The sequence below is a fragment of the Malaclemys terrapin genome, chromosome 1 (assembly GCF_027887155.1).
Source record: "Malaclemys terrapin pileata isolate rMalTer1 chromosome 1, rMalTer1.hap1, whole genome shotgun sequence".
NCBI classification, from domain to species: domain Eukaryota; kingdom Metazoa; phylum Chordata; order Testudines; family Emydidae; genus Malaclemys; species Malaclemys terrapin.
Genome location: NC_071505.1, coordinates 259,823,669 through 259,840,136, shown reverse-complemented (window position 1 = coordinate 259,840,136; position 16,468 = coordinate 259,823,669). Strand labels below are relative to the sequence as shown.

At 40.2% G+C, this 16,468-nt stretch overlaps 1 protein-coding gene across 3 annotated transcripts in view; it reads right to left on the bottom strand.

Annotated features, from left to right (window-relative positions):
• The window catches only part of GPC5 (glypican 5), a 1,011,494-nt gene that overhangs the window by 49,370 nt on the left and 945,656 nt on the right, over positions 1–16,468 (bottom strand). The gene's annotated exons all lie outside the window — the stretch shown is intronic.

Sequence of the window (16,468 nt, the reverse complement as noted above, 5' to 3'; positions counted from 1 at the left end):
TTTCAATGCCCTCCAGAAACTGATTGGTCAACCCCCAAGCCAGCTTCTACAAAACATGTATTCATCACCTGAGAAACTGCATAATCATACATCCACGTTTCTCATCCCCTTTTTAGAGGAGGTAAGACTATAATTTAGGCCCTGATCCTGCAATGAGCCCCATGTTGTCAGAACCACCAGCATATGTGCAGAGTCTCACTTTGCTTTCAGTGAATCACCCAGCACATTTGTAGGTTCTATGTATTTTTTATTAGAACACCATTCATAGATGAAACTATTATTACAATAAGAAGATATAGTACAAAGACAAAGTAGCTTCTTTGAAAAATGTATGTTGCAGGTACTGTACATTTTGAGAAGAGAGTATGCATTGACAGTTTATGTATTCTGAGTATAAAATATTAAGGAATTAAATAATTGGAAATGTAGATGAGCCAGATAGGTTTGGTTACTGCCACCATATTAGGCTTCAATATTAAGTGCATTAGGGACAGACACTGGTTCAAAATATCATTTACATTCTCTGCCATTAGTTATCAATGTGTATTTCTTTAGTTGCATTTATAATTAACACATTTTAAAGGAGACAAAGTAGGCTTTGCTGGTACAACGAGCTATATACTGCAAATTGTGAGGTAAATATTCCCAGAAATCTTATTACACACACACACATCCCAGAGTCAGTTCTGGAGGTCTCATATTGCTACCAAGGACTCTGTCAACAAATTATAGGCTAAGAGCCATCTACAGTTGTGCACTTTAGAAACTGGGGAATTGTAAAAATGCATTTAAATATAGGCTAAATGACACCTGTATCATATTATATAATCTTTTATTTATAAATCACTTTAAAAATACTTAAGTTCTTGCTGTAGGTGATTGTTTCTTTGACCTTTGGTACCCTGAAGGAGAAATGTTAACAAGAGTCTGTGACTGATGTTGCATGATAGGTGATGTGATGTACAAGCATCATGTTTGAGTGTAGTAAGTAAGCATTTTCGAAAGTACTGTCCAAAAATAGAGTTAGAAGCATTTTTCTTCTAATTTTCCTTGTACCTATTAAGGCTGCATCCCCTTTCTAATCCAGCAAACTCTAAAATCAGATACAAGAAAATTAGGTAGTCTCTTTCAGAAGATATGACTATGAATTACTGTTCTTATAGAAAATCTTAGTGGAATGAAATATGACCTTCATTTATGCTATACCATTAATGATTTTCTTTGCGGAATTATACAGTATGACAGATTAAATGCACTTTTAGCTTCTCCTGGAGCTTGAGTTATTTGTGCTATAAGGGATCAAAAGTTCTTTTTTTATAGTGGTCTAACACTTCTTCCTTCATGCAAATCATGATATAGAAAAAGAGATAAAAAAGAATGGGAATAATATTGCAGAATATTAAATGCATAACATAATCTTGAAACAATTTTAAGTTTGTAACACAAAATTCACAGGAAATTCAAAGTTAAGGCTGACACACTTCTCCCAACATGCTCTAGTATATTGAAATACATTACAGGGGCTAGATTCCATTGTCCCTACTTTGGTCAAATTCTGTCTGAAGTAAATGAGTTTAATCTGAGTAAAGCATGCAGAATCTAATGTGTCTAGTGCCTTAATTCTATTGTGTGCTGATGCATGATTATTGATTTCCTATATGTCACCTGATATTTGACTTGAAATGAACTAGACAAGAACTGTATAAGAAAATAGAGACTTACTTTACTGCAAACCTTAGAGGAGTATACTCAAACTTAGCTTGTATAATTGACTGGATGGTAAAAACATAAAGAGAGAACAATGCAAGTTATGGAATGAAGGTAATTGATTAAACTGGCTTCTGTCATTTTGCCTCAAAAACTAAATGTTATTTAAACAGGCAAAAGTTTTAAAAGATTAAAAAAATTCAAAGGTAGTTTAAAAGCTTTTAAAATAATGTGTTAAGATTCATGTTAAAGGATTTCTCTCTCCTTACTATGTGATATGATGTGTCTGTATATGGCTTAAGTATCAACATTTTCAAAATTATAGGCAGCCTTTTAAAAATAATATTTACATTATTGATTCATTAGTCTACTAGACAGAGATATATCTTTGTATTGCTCAATGCATATTATTTTTTCTAGATGCTATAGTGAGTTGCATAGCTAAGAACGATATTAAGACCTTATTAAGATATTAAGATCCTCCATCATAAAAAAAAATACACATTTCAGAGAATAAGTGACTCAGTGTGTGTGAGCAGAGTAGACAGGATACTTTGAAACAAAACAGACCTCTACCCAAATATAAAGTGACACGATATAACACAAATTTGAATATAACGCGGTAAAGCAGTGCTCTGGGGGTTGGGGGGGGGGGAGAGGAGCTGAGCACTCCAGTGGATCAAAGCAAGTTCGATATAACACGGTTTCACCTATAATTCAGTAAGATTTTTTGGCTCCCGAGGACAGAGTTATATCGAGGTAGAGGTGTATTGGGTTTTTTTAAACTGATTTCTCCCAAAAGATTACATACACAAATGGATAAACTGGAAGATCGGCAATGTAAAAAGAAACAGCCCAGGAATCTGTGATGTTTATATAAAAAAGGGAATATTACCAGGATGATAATGGTTTTTTTTAGTTTACTTTGAAATGTTCCCAATGTAGCCATTTCAGTTTGTAATCTTTTGGGAGAAATCAGTTTAAAAGATATCTTGTGCTTCCGTGCCAAGTGGAAAGGAAATATACGTCAGAATGAAAGGAGAAGATGATTCAAGAATGACTTCTTTGTTTCGGTCTTCACCGAGAAGTCTGAAGGAATGCCTAACATAGTGAATACTAATGGGAAGGGGGTAGGTTTAGCGGATAAAATAAAAAAAGAACAAGTTAAAAATCACTTAGAAAAGTTAGATGCTTGCAAGTCACCCGGGCCTGATGAAATGCATCCTAGAATACTCAAAGAGCTAATAGAGGAGGTATCTGAGCCTCTAGCTATTATCTTTGGAAAGTCATGGGAGACGGGAGAGATTCCAGAAGACTGGAAAAGGGCAAATATAGTGCCCATCTATAAAAAGGGAAATAAAAACAACCCAGGAAACTACAGACCAGTTAGTTTAACTTCTGTGCCAGGGAAGATAATGGAGCAAGTAATTAAGGAAATCATCTGCAAACACTTGGAAGGTGGTAAGGTGATAGGGAACAGCCAGCATGGATTTGTGAAGAACAAATCATGTCAAACCAATCTGATAGCTTTCTTTGATAGGATAACGAGCCTTGTGGATAAGGGTGAAGCGGTGGATGTGGTATACCTAGACTTTAGTAAGGCATTTGATACGGTCTCGCATGATATTCTTATCGATAAACTAGGCAAATACAATTTAGATGGGGCTACTATAAGGTGGGTGCATAACTGGCTGGATAACCGTACTCAGAGAGTTGTTATTAATGGTTCCCAATCCTGCTGGAAAGGCGTAACGAGTGGGGTACCGCAGGGATCTGTTTTGGGACCGGCTCTGTTCAATATCTTCATCAACGACTTAGATATTGGCATAGAAAGTACGCTTATTAAGTTTGCAGATGATACCAAACTGGGAGGGATTGCAACTACTTTGGAGGACAGGGTCATAATTCAAAATGATCTGGACAAATTGGAGAAATGGTCTGAGTTAAACAGGATGAAGTTTAACAAAGACAAATGCAAAGTGCTCCACTTAGGAAGGAAAAATCAATTTCACACATACAGAATGGGAAAAGACTGTCTAGGAAGGAGTACGGCACAAAGGGATCTAGGGGTTATAGTGGACCACAAGCTAAATATGAGTCAACAGTGTGATGCTGTTGCAAAAAAAGCAAACATGATTCTGGGATGTATTAATAGGTGTGTTGTGAGCAAGACACGAGAAGTCATTCTTACGCTCTACTCTGCTCTGGTTAGGCCTCAGCTGGAGTATTGTGTCCAGTTCTGGGCGCCGCATTTTAAAAAAGATGTGGAGAAATTGGAAAGGTCCAAAGAAGAGCAACAAGAATGATTAAAGGTCTTGAGAACATGACCTATGAAGGAAGGCTGAAAGAATTGGGTTTGTTTAGTTTGGAAAAGAGAAGACTGAGAGGGGACATGATAGCAGTTTTCAGGTATCTAAAAGGGTGTCATAAGGAGGAGGGAGAGAACTTGTTCACCTTAGCCTCTAAGGATAGAACCAGAAACAATGGGTTTAAACTGCAGCAAGGGAGGTCTAGGTTGGACATTAGGAAAAAGTTCCTAACTGTCAGGGTGGTTAAACACTGGAACAAATTGCCTAGGGAGGTTGTGGAATCTCCGTCTCTGGAGATATTTAAGAGTAGGTTAGATAAATGTCTATCAGGGATGGTCTAGACAGTATTTGGTCCTGCCATGCGGGCAGGGAACTGGACTCGATGACCTCTCGAGGTCCCTTCCAGTCCTATAATCTATGAATCTATGAATCAAGAAAGTGAGTGAAATCCTGATTTGGATCTCCTACATTTCTTAAATAAGGGATGTTAGCATTTTTGTTTGTGCTTATCTCTATACTTTTACTAATGATAGAGTGATGGAATTCAGTTTTTCTAGAATTTCATGCTTAGTAGCGGTACTGTATATAATGGGATACCAATTCTAATTTTGCCCATTATATGATATGGGAGAGATTAGTTGAAAGTACAGCTCTACCCCGATATAACACGAATTCGGATATAACACGGTAAACAGCGCTCTGGAGGGGCTGGGCTGCGCATTCCAGCGGATCAAAGCAAGTCCGATATAACTTGGTTTCACTTATAACGCGGTAAGATTTTTTGGCTCCCGAGGACAGCGTTATATTGGGGTAGAGGTGTATTGCCTGCCTTTATGAATCAAATACAATTTAGCTCTAGTAAGTATAGACACTACTTTAATAATTACATATTCAGTTTTCAATGCTGTAACTAATTTTTGTTTTCCAGTATATAATCACTTTCTTTAACAATAATACATGCTGTGAAGCAGAGCTGAAATGTAACTCAAAGAGTATGTATTTCCCATAATGCATGGTTTTGTCAGCATGTTAACAAAGCATGGTTGGGCAGAATGCTGGGAGTAAGGAATATCAGTACTTTAGATTAACCGCAACATGATACCTGTCATTTGAAGATAAACTGCCGTTTACAGCACAGATATTCCAAATACAGAAAAATGTAAAAGAAAGACTCCTCCATAGGCTTGTCACACTTCAAGAGAATCTTTGGATAAAGGCTTGAAAGAATTCCCTTTCTCTTACTGCAAGGTGTAAATTATTTTAGCCTACTTCATAAAGCAATTATGCTATGGAGGATCTATTTTCATATATCACTTTACCCATTCACATAACCAACAGTATCAAAAGTATTGCATGTCATGCCATTCTACATGAGTGCACATCATTAATAAAAATGCCTGCTCTTGCTCAAATGCAGCTAACGTTAAGAGCTGAAGTACGCCCTCAGTTTTTCGCTTGAATTCATTCACACAACCGTGAAGGTAACATCACTAAGAATAGAAAACAAAGAGCAAGTTGCAATCAAAAACATTTTGTTAGGACAAATCCATAATCTTAAAATAACAAATGCACAGATACAGTAAGGCTAAATTGTGCCTTGAGATATCGCATTGAGTGAGAGACAGTGTGTAATTTGCACAATCACAGCAGTAGCCATGAGAGGCACTATGTTTTCAAGACACCCTTCCAAGGTATATTATTTCCTCCCATGATTTGGTATGGGAGAAGTAAGGGGAAGTAACTTGCTGCTTGCCTGACATGGTTGGTGTAATGGGGGAGCAAAACCAAACCTTTGTCTGCTCCCTGTCCCTCCCTATGTCACTTGCTTCACTTGGGTGTGGGCAGGGGGGAGAGGGAGGAAGAAGAGAAGCTTATTCTAGCATGCCCAGACCCAACATACAGATAGTGCATTTGATCAAATAGCCAATATTCACAGCTCGCAAGAGCCCACTCCAGGAGTTTTCAACTCTGCTGCAGTCACATCTTGCTCACCAGAGCTGTGTCCTTCTGACCTTCCAGGAAAGTTCCAAACTCGAAAGAGACAGGGCACTGGAAACTACAGCCCTGACATTTCACCCAGTTCTGTGTAAAACAGACACTTAGCAACAACAAATGCCATTCGCACTAGAATACACATGATGACTTCTGAGTGCTAGCTATGCAGAGACGTAAGACGGAGTAAGAATCTACCCTCTACCACTGCATAAGCATTTAATTCAAGTCACAATCTAGCCCATAATCTGTAAAAGTGTTCAAGGGAAACCTGCCAGCATGGAATTAGAAGGATGAAAAATCTATGACAGAAAACCATCCTGTGACAAGTAGGAAGCACCTTATCTGATAATGCAAAGTTTTCCAAAATCTGACACCACAGCCTACTCCTTAAATTCAGATTCCAATGCTAAAAGGGCAAATTGTGATAAATCTAGTCTGACCTCCTGTATAACAGCCATAAAATTTCCACACAATAGTTCCTAACACAGATCTTTTAGAAAAACATCCAAACTTGATTTTAAAATGGTGATGGAGAATCCACCATGACCCTTGGTCAGTTGTTCCAATGGTTAATTACTCTCACTGTTAAAAATGTATACCTTATTTCCAATCTGAATGTATCTAGCTTCAACTTCCAGCCATTGGATCATGAAGCCCATTATTAAGTATTTGTTTCCCATGTAGGTACTCATAGATTGTAATGAAGTCACCCTTTAGCCTTCTTTGTTAAGATAAATAGCCTCAAAGAATCCAGTTACTATAAGACATTTTTTTCTAATCTGTTAATCATTCTCATGACTCTTCTCAGAATCCTCTCCAATCTATCAACATCTTTCTTGTGGACACCAGAACTGGTCACAGTATTCAAGTAGTGGTCACAGCACTGCCAGATACATAGTAAAGAGGTTATTTTACCTTATACTCAGTATTCCCCTATTTATGTAATGAAGTACTGAAAGAATGTGTGGGCCTTGTCCCATAGTGTAAACATATCTAAAAGAGAGGCACCACTGGGAAGTTTCCCACATAAAAATATTGAAATAAATGGTTTATTTTGGAAGATTAGTTTAAATGTGTGGAAAAAACAGTTTAATTTTTTTTCTTGCCAATCAGTTTCCACTTGCCACTTGGCAACAGCAGATCTATGAGATGTCTGTTTGGGGTTTTTAATTTTATTTCAAAGAATTCCAGAAGATGCTTCTGTTTTTGCTGTGTCTGAAGTGAAAACACTCCCACAAGAAAGAAAAAGATACTTTTCTTTTCATTTTAAATAAACAACTTGCTTCTGCCCTCCTAGGAAGAGGTCAGCTTCTGCCCCAGGGAGACCAGTCTCACAGTATGAGAACACACATCTAAACAGGATGGATAGCAAGGGCAGAGGCACCAGAAAAAATGTACTTTTCTGCTACCCATGGGATGCCTTTTGCATCTCAGCCTTCACACGCCGTATAGTGCAGGATGCTGACATCTATAAAAATCATGTTAATGATGGGTGTTTCTGAAATATCCCCACAAGATGAAACAATGATTTGCCCTAGGAACAAAGAGAATTAGTGTGGGCAACAATTAAAAACCTGTCCTCAGTAAAACGTGAAAAGAAAGATACTGATCTCCTGCTTTGCACTACTCAACAATATGCCTATTAATAAGAAAATGGAAAGTGTTGTCATTTCATCTGTTTAATTATTGTACTGACTGCATGCAACAGAATCACAGAATATCAGGGTTGGAAGGGACCTCAGGAGATCATCTAGTCCAACCCCCTGCTCAAAGTAGGACCAATCTCCAGACAGATTTTTACCCCAGTTCCTTAAATGGCCCCCTCAATGATTGAACTCAAAACCCTGGTTTAGCAGGCCAATGCTCAAACCACTGAGCTCATCTACTCCTGTTAGACTAGCAGCTGAAGGGGAGGTCAAGAGAAGAACAACAATTTCACTAGTTTTCCCAAAAATTGTTTGAAGGGAAAGGTAACCTCCCCCCTCCCCCCGCCCCATCCTTAGCCACAGTCAGAACTCACTGGTCCACTGAAATCTTTGTGGATCCCAGGAAGTCATGGCCATCCACTCAGAGGCTCTGTGCTCCCATACCAGCTCCAGGACTTCCTGAGCCCTGGGGCTCACATGTAGCACCAGGTCCCCTCTGCCAACAGCTGTCTACAGAAAACCCATAAAGGGCTGCTTCTGCACACAAAGGGAGTGGTAGATAATTTAATGTGTCCTCAAACTACAGGAACTTTCCCTTAGAGTTCCCATAGGGTTTGGAGGAGGGGGGCAGAGCTGCACAACCTATCCCTCTGCCCTGCTCCTGCTCATCCTCTTCTGTTCCCTTCCCAGCTGTGAATCCCTGACCAATGGAAGACACTCCACATGGTCTAGGAAAGGAATGTCATGGTGCCGCTGGAGCCTGTACATCCCCTGGACCATTGCACCAGAGGCAGAATTCATTGCACACAGATCTAGGAGGCATGACCTGACCCTAAGTAATTAGTCAAAAGGTAATTGTGCGCCAGAAATTCAGGGAATGTTAATCAGTGTAGCTCCATTGAATTAATGGATTTGCTGGAATCCACACCTTCCCTTATAAATAACCAACCTCACACACAGCACAATAAGCTACTTTATAAGAAAGGGAAACTGATAATAATGTTCCCCAAATGTCCTAAATTTGCAGGTGATTTTTGTTCACTCTATTTTCATTTAATATATGAATCCAACCTAGCACCTGTCCTCTCTTTTACCATTAGCCAGCCGTCACCCAGGCAGTTTAAGTGAGATCACACTGTTACTGCATTGGGTAGGACCTTTAACACCACTTTTCTTCAAGTGGGATAGTTAGAACAATCCAGCGACAATTGAACCAAACATACAGACATTCCATCTAAAAATAGTCTGTTATACTGGAAAATTATTTCTGTTAAGCACCCTTATTTACATGTTCCATGATTCACAGATTACTGGACAGTATAAAACTAAAAAAAAAAAACCTTTGGAGCACTTCTGTCCTCTTCCATTCTAATTTCCACAAGAACAAAGTAATCAGTTATGTTTACATGAATTCACACCATAAAAGGACTACTTGAGGAATAAAGAAGGGGTAGCAGATGTCTGTAAGAGTTTAGTGCATTCATCAGCTTATTAAATGAACAGTGAAAAGGTTTAAGTGATAAGGATTTGCTCATCAGAACATCCGTCATAAAATTTGACCTGTAATAATTTATTTATTTATTTATTTATTTATATTTATGGAAGTGTTTAAAAGGTCACCCATCTTTATGGTCTAGGAGGCCATTGTTGCATTTGCACTTTTAAGTTAACCTAGCCCAAATAGTTCCCTACCCCTAGAATTACAATTAAATATACACACACTGTTTTCAAATGACTAGGAAAAAAGTTGTTTTGCAATAATCACTGAAGGTCATCAGATTTGGACTTTTTAGAACCAAGGGGAAAAGAGAATTCCAAATCCTCCCTCTTGTTTATATTAATGTGTGCATATGTATTTATTATTCATTTCCTCTGTAGCCAAATAGTTGCATAAGCTGTATGCAAATGATCAGACAGAGGATGCAAAAATGTACCTGCCTCCTATAACACCATCCAGCTGGATACATCAGTGGAGACAGAGGAATTATAGTTGCCTCATGCATTATTACACTAGTGAGGACAGAGTAATAATAAAGAAGTATTTAGAAAGGCTAGAAATACGGACAGAAATAAACATTAGATTCATTTTGATAAAGTGCAAGATAATAATTATGGGAGAAATAATCCAAATGAGGATAGCCAATGTGATTGCAAAATTTGGAGAGCAGAGATGCTGACAGAGTTTTGGAAAAATAGGAAAGGCAAATAAGATAGAGTTTGCAATGAGATATAGGTACCACAAAAGCCAATGCAGAAACTTCATAAAACTGAGCACGGAAGTAATAGTTCCTGTCTATATAAATCAGTGTGACCATACTTAGAATCTGTCTTCAGTCCCCAAGCATTTAGTTACCAGAAATGTTTAGACAAACTAGACAGAAATCAAAGAACAAACATTAAAATGTTGAGGAACCTGGAGGAATTGATTTATGAGGAAAGATTAAGAGAACTGAATATATGTAGTTTGGCTAAGAGATACCTTGAGGAACAAATGTTAACCATCCACAAGTATGTCAACATTATGGGGGGAGAATTATTTAGTGTGATATAAAATTAGAAGTGATGGGATGATAGCAAGCCCAAATTTTTCTATCACGTAAAGCTTTCTGACACTATGATACTTTCACCATGTCCCTCCAGCGACTGTTCCCAGTGTAAAGTCCCATCCCTAGTGACATTGAAAACTAGTCTGGTAAAACCCCATACCATTCTTCACATCAGCAGGGACAAGGACTGGATGGTCTTTCTCATCTCTAAAGAGACAAGCTTCAGGTGACATGAAGAAGATCTCTGTGAAAGCTCAAAAGCATCTCTCTCTCCCTCCAGCAGAAATTGGTCCAGAAAAAGATATCACCTCACCCACTTGTCTCTCTAATATCTTGGGACTGACATAGCAACAACTACACTGCTTTCCTCAAAAGTGTCATATTTCAGTACAAACACTCTTGCTCTAGAAATAGTGGTGTGATATTGTAACGGAGTTGTAACCCACCTCTCATGAGTGCCCCCTTCTGGTTGGGCTTGTCTGCATTTTGTTTACCTGCTGCGTCGGCAGGTTCAGCCGATCGCGGCTCCCACTGGCCGCAGTTCGCCGTCCCAGGCCAATGGGGTCTGCGGGAAGCCTCGCGAGCGAGGGATGTGCTGGCCGTGGCTTTCTGCCACCCCCATTGGCCTGGGACCGCAGCCAGTGGGAGCCGCGATCGGCCTAACCTGCCAATGCGGCTGGTAAACAAACTGGCCCGGCCTGCCAGGGTGCTTACCCGGGCGAGCTGCATGCCAGAGGTTGCCGACCCCTGATGTGGACAAATTGGAAAGAGTCCAGCAGAGGGCAACAAAAATTATTAGGGGACTAGGGCACATGACTTATGAGGAGAGGCTGAGGAAACTGGGCTTATTTAGTCCGCAGAAGAGAAGAGTGAGGGGGGATTTGATAGCAACCTTCAACTACCTGAAGGGGGGTTCGAAAGAGGATGGAACTAGGCTGTTCTCAGTGGTGGCAGATGACAGAACAAGGAGCAATGGTCTCAAGTTGCAGTGGGGGAAGTCTAGGTTTGATATTAGGAAAAACTACTTCACTAGCAGGGTGGTTACCTAACACTGGAATGGGTTACCTAGGGAGATGGTGGAATCTCCATCCTTAGAGGTTTTTAAGGCCTGGCTTGACAAAGCCCTGGCTGGGTGATTTAGCTGGGGTTGGGCCTGCTTTGAGCAGGGAGTGGGACTAGATGACCTCCTGAGGTCTCTTCCCACCCTAATCATCTGTGATTCTATGTTCACTACTTGAGAAGTCCCATTGAAATTAATTTGGATAAGGGTGGCAGAATCAAGATTTCAGTTTTTAGGAATTCACTTCAGGAATTGGACTGATATGTTCTGTGGCTCATATTTGATAGATGTGTACAATGTAAGGTTGAAACATACTGTGCATTTAGAAAATCATTGGCCTCCTTATTTTAGGTGTTGCCCCTAGTACATTGGAGGATAGACACTTTAGTAGATCCTGTGTGGTTTTCAAAGGATAGTATCCTAAAGATGAAAGATTTGTCCTTTCAAACCATACCATTAATAACATCAACATTCCTGACCAGTCACTACTCCCTTTGCTTTGCCAGTAAGAAGAGAAGTGTTGACTGGTTTAATGCAAAGAGTAGAAAGTTTGAGAAAGCACAAAACACAAATAGTGGGCCAATCAATACCAGGAGAATGAAGCAAAAAAAATCCTGCCAAAGCTGACAGAAGGTAGTTAAGTCTTCACAATCTGAAAGTGAATCCAGTCATAGTCTTTTTAATTTGACATCTCTTAATTTAAAATGCCACTTGAAAAATGTGAAGCTGAAATAAAGGTATTATATTACAAGATTCACCAGCTGCATAAGTGATTTGTACAATATACTCTGCAAACTCTCTACTGATAAAAGACAGTATTTCTCTAAATATATCACCTGTGTAGGAGTCTCACTGCTAGATATGAGCTCTTTAGAATGAGATTGGCAGACCTGCCTTTGCTCTTTATATTTATGGACCTCTGAGGGCAGCGGTAGCAGGCCAGTATGTGAATCAGGCCCCTGGGCTGTAATCACGTACCAACCCTTGCTGGCTGTAAGCACTATCTCTGAATATTCTTGTCAGTGCCTTCCTGACTGCAGTTGTTGGAGAAGCTCTCTGTGTTGCTACTGAATTGCCCAAGCTCTCCTATCACTGTTCACTGTGTGTCCTGTTTAAATTTACCTTCCAGCCAGTAAACAATTAATTAAGGTAACCATATTAAAGTGATTGCTTCAAGTGCTCAGGCAAAGTCTCTGGTGATCTGGCATATCTCCTGGCACTCTCACACCCACTCTACTATTTTGGCACCTGCATTTGCACTCCAGCATCTACTTTGGTGAATCCTCCTGTGTGTGTGTGTGTGTGTGTGTGTGTTATTTTTTTCTTGTGCTCTAGCTTCTTCTCCTAAGTTCTAGCACATACCTCAGTTCTTCAGTGCAATAGTCTTCTAATAGCCTGGGCTCCACAGGCTAATCTACTTTCTTCTTGGTCTTCCCAGGTGTACTTTCCCTGGTGTACTAGTGCCTTCTGTTTTCAGAACTCTTGGTGCATCGGTACCTGATCCATGTTCCTCACACCAGAAAACCATTTATCACCCTCTCAAGGTAGTGTGGGTCTGTGCTTTGTTGACACTCTTCTACCTGAGCTCTTATTTAAATAACCTTGAAGGAGGAAGGAAGGTATGATGGGGTAAAACCAATCACAGACTGGAAAGAGGTTAATAGTGAATTAATGACAGCACAGGTGCAATAGATGCACCCATTTAATTGCTTTCCAGCCACAGCGGCAGGACTGGGAGACCTCAGGTGACAGTTTAATGGACACCTGGGCCCCATAAAAGGGAAGAGAGTTCAGTCTGAAAGGGGAAGCCATAGGGGCCAAATAGGAAAGCTGGCTCTTATGAAAGGCTAAAGAGCCACAGATTGTTGGAGGCTTCCAGAAGATTTAGGTTAGGCAGGACAGTTGGAGGAAAACACTGGAATCCCAGGAAAGGGTTGAGCACCAAGGCCAGTGGATAAGATGATTCTTTGTGAGTTTGGGCTGCCCTTGGACATTTGTTAGCCCCGAAGGGGTTTAGACTAGCTTCTTCTCAGTTGGAAGGCAGAGTAGTGCACCAAGAGAGATGACCTATATGTACAGTTCACTGAGATACAAATCTGAACATGTGGAATTGTATTAAGGTTGTTGTCTTAAAGAATACAGCAAAATATATAGAACAAATTAATTTTGGAATTTAATGGAAGCAATAGCCCTCAAAGTCTATTATGGACTTAATTTAATATTTTTATTCCTCAAATGTGTGTTGGTGGAAGCTGACTCTGTCTCAAGTATGACTTTTTCAGGTACATTAAATCCAGATGTCAAAGTCACAATTGTGGAGACAGAATTCCTGCTAGAGAGAATGTTGCAATTATATCTCTGAACAGGCAAACCTGCAACTGTCTTTTGATAATCACTGTAGTTCTACTATCTCATGTTTCTGGAAGAATTTCCCTGCATATGTATTTCCTAAAATAATTCTCACCACACGAAATGTTGTTATACTTGAATCTTGTGCAGATATGTTCAGATACTCAAATGTCTCAAATGTATTTAATAATGCTTCGTATTGCTTTTCCTGGGGGCAAAGGGATGGGAAGATTAAAAAAGGAAGATGTCTTCTGATACATCTGTATGCATGCAGCAGAAGAGTCCTGATTCATTTCTATATGTGGATGATTTAGGAACTAAACCACTTCATTTAATTAAGGACCATACAAAACACTAACTAATCCCCTTTCCAAAGATTTGGACTCTACAACTATATGGCTCAGCTCATGAACATTTGTGGGAGATGTTGCTTGCTTCAGTCAACTATAGATAAATAGGCAACAAAAGTGCCCTTATGCCACATGTACAATAAAGGTGTCTGACATTGTAACAAACTACTTTCCCCAAAATTTTAGATTCAAATAAACGTTATGAGCTTGATTCTTCCTTCACACAAATTTTATACCAGTGTAATCTCATGCACTTCCATACAATTATTTATGTTTTATGCCAGTGTTAATGGAAGAAGAATCGAGTCCAACCCATCTACCCCTAGCAAGAGCATCTAAAACCAGTAGCATGAACTGCTCCTTTGAGCCCAGATCTGTAAAATCATAATGCACCTGGCAAATTGTACAGTAAAACAACATGAATTTTAAAACCTTTTTATTGGTAGATATTGCCTTCCCCATTCCACGGTTAGGGAATACCTGCTCAAACCAGACAGGAAAAGGAGACTCAGAGAACACTAATTTGGTCCCTATTCACACTATTTACTTATGGCTAAATCCCAGAGAAAGGAAAAAGACAGCAATGCAGTCTCCTTTTTAGCACAAAGCCCAGCACTGTGAAGTCAGCACAGTATCTGGGTGGAAGCAGATGAAACCTGGCCTGCACTTCCAGAAGGGACTCAGCAGTTCAACAGAGCAGCTGAATGCAGAGCCTTATGGCAATACTCAGACACAGGGGAAAGTCAGGAGGAGAGAGAGAGAGAGAAAATTAAAACTATGAAGAAGTGATTTAATAGGCATCATGGAAGAAAAAGAAGAGACCAGAATAGTCTTTGGGAATAGATAAGTACTTGTGTGAAGAACAAGTGTGTGTATGTGTGTGTGCACACACATGTGAGCACATGGCGGGGTAGGAGAGAGCCACGGTGCAAAAGGAAAGGACAATTTCAGGGAAATCTCTATATCAGTGGAGCTATGCAAATTTGTGCCATTTCTGAGAACTTGAGAGATGAACTTCATGCATTCTGGGATATTTTTTTGTTGTGCTGGGAGGCCAGAAATACAATATAAGGGATTACAAAGAAATTACACAAGTGTTCTAGTGGCTCTGGTTCAGAGGGAGAAGTGGGGCTTTGAAGGTCATGGGGAGATTGACTGGGAGGGATTGCATTGTACTGAGAAGCTTGGGCTTGTCTAAGAGGTTGGAGAGAGGGATTGGAACAGAAGGGGTAGTGGATTCATGGGTCCCTTACAATTTGGTTCAGGGGGAGTTGCTGTAGGCTCTGTTGGGGACTGACCAAGTCTGCTAATATCCTGCTAAGCTGCATCTCACAGCAAGATTGGACAATGTTCCTTTTCTGCATGAAACAGCAATTAGATTACAGGAGTTTACAACTAGAGGAGAGCTATCTTCTCCCCCCTCAGAGTTGTCAGACGGACCTGGAGAGAATGCAGTGGATAGACCCAGGAAAGCCCAAGCCCATGGGAGACATCTGGCAGAACGGTTTTACTGAACTTCCAAAAGGGAGAATGAAATCAGTTTCAATTGAAAACAACATCACTAATATTAGTATTGGAATCAGTAACTATAACCAAATGAATTTCCTCACACACCATGTTCTCTCAATGGATATATGGCAAACAAAACTATTGGGCAAGGGTTACGTTCAGTGGAGTAAAAAAAAAATTAATACCAAGAGGGTAACAGGTGGAGGATTCTCACTGGGACTAGTTGCTGTGTTCATTCTTCACAGCAGGATTTACCCTTTGGTGACTGTCCAGTCTATACCAACAGATTGACGGTAATGCGGGAGGAATAGGCCATACCCCCTTATGGATAGACAGCACAGTTGCCAACTCTTACATGGTAAATAAGCACCCCGACTTTCACAATAAGCCAAAAATCAAGCTAATCCCATTTCAAAACAAGGCCAAAACAAGCCAATCCCTAAGAACCCCAACACTCTATGTGACTAGATCCCCCACAGCGTGCACTCTGGGACTGTGGTGGGCCAGCTGTGCACTCCTGACTCTCTCCCCACCTTGCCACTGCTTCCCCCTTGCCCCTGCTTGCTGGGAGACGATCAAAAAAAAGAAGCAACAAACTGCAAGCCAAAAACTAGCCAACAAGCAACTCACAAGCCAATTAGCCAAAAACCAGCCCAATTTCTGCATTTTTTCCCACGGCTTTGGCATGTCTGATAGACAGCTGTGCCTGGCCACTTAGGCTGGGGAGTGGCCACACTGTGTACTATAAAGGACTTAGTCCTTTGATGTCCAAGTCACAGTAATAGGGGGAAAAGCTAGCTCTTTATCTCTAAGGGCATCTTGGCTTAGTGATCTGAGTTGAAGATAGTGCAGGGGGAGTGAGTTGGAGAGAAAGCCAGGGAAATTCTACCTTTTAGAGAGAAACCAATGAGCAATTTCATAAACATCTTTGTGGGGAAAGAATATAGATTTTGCTGATCTCACAGACCACATTGATTAAATCCCCCGCTTCTGGGGG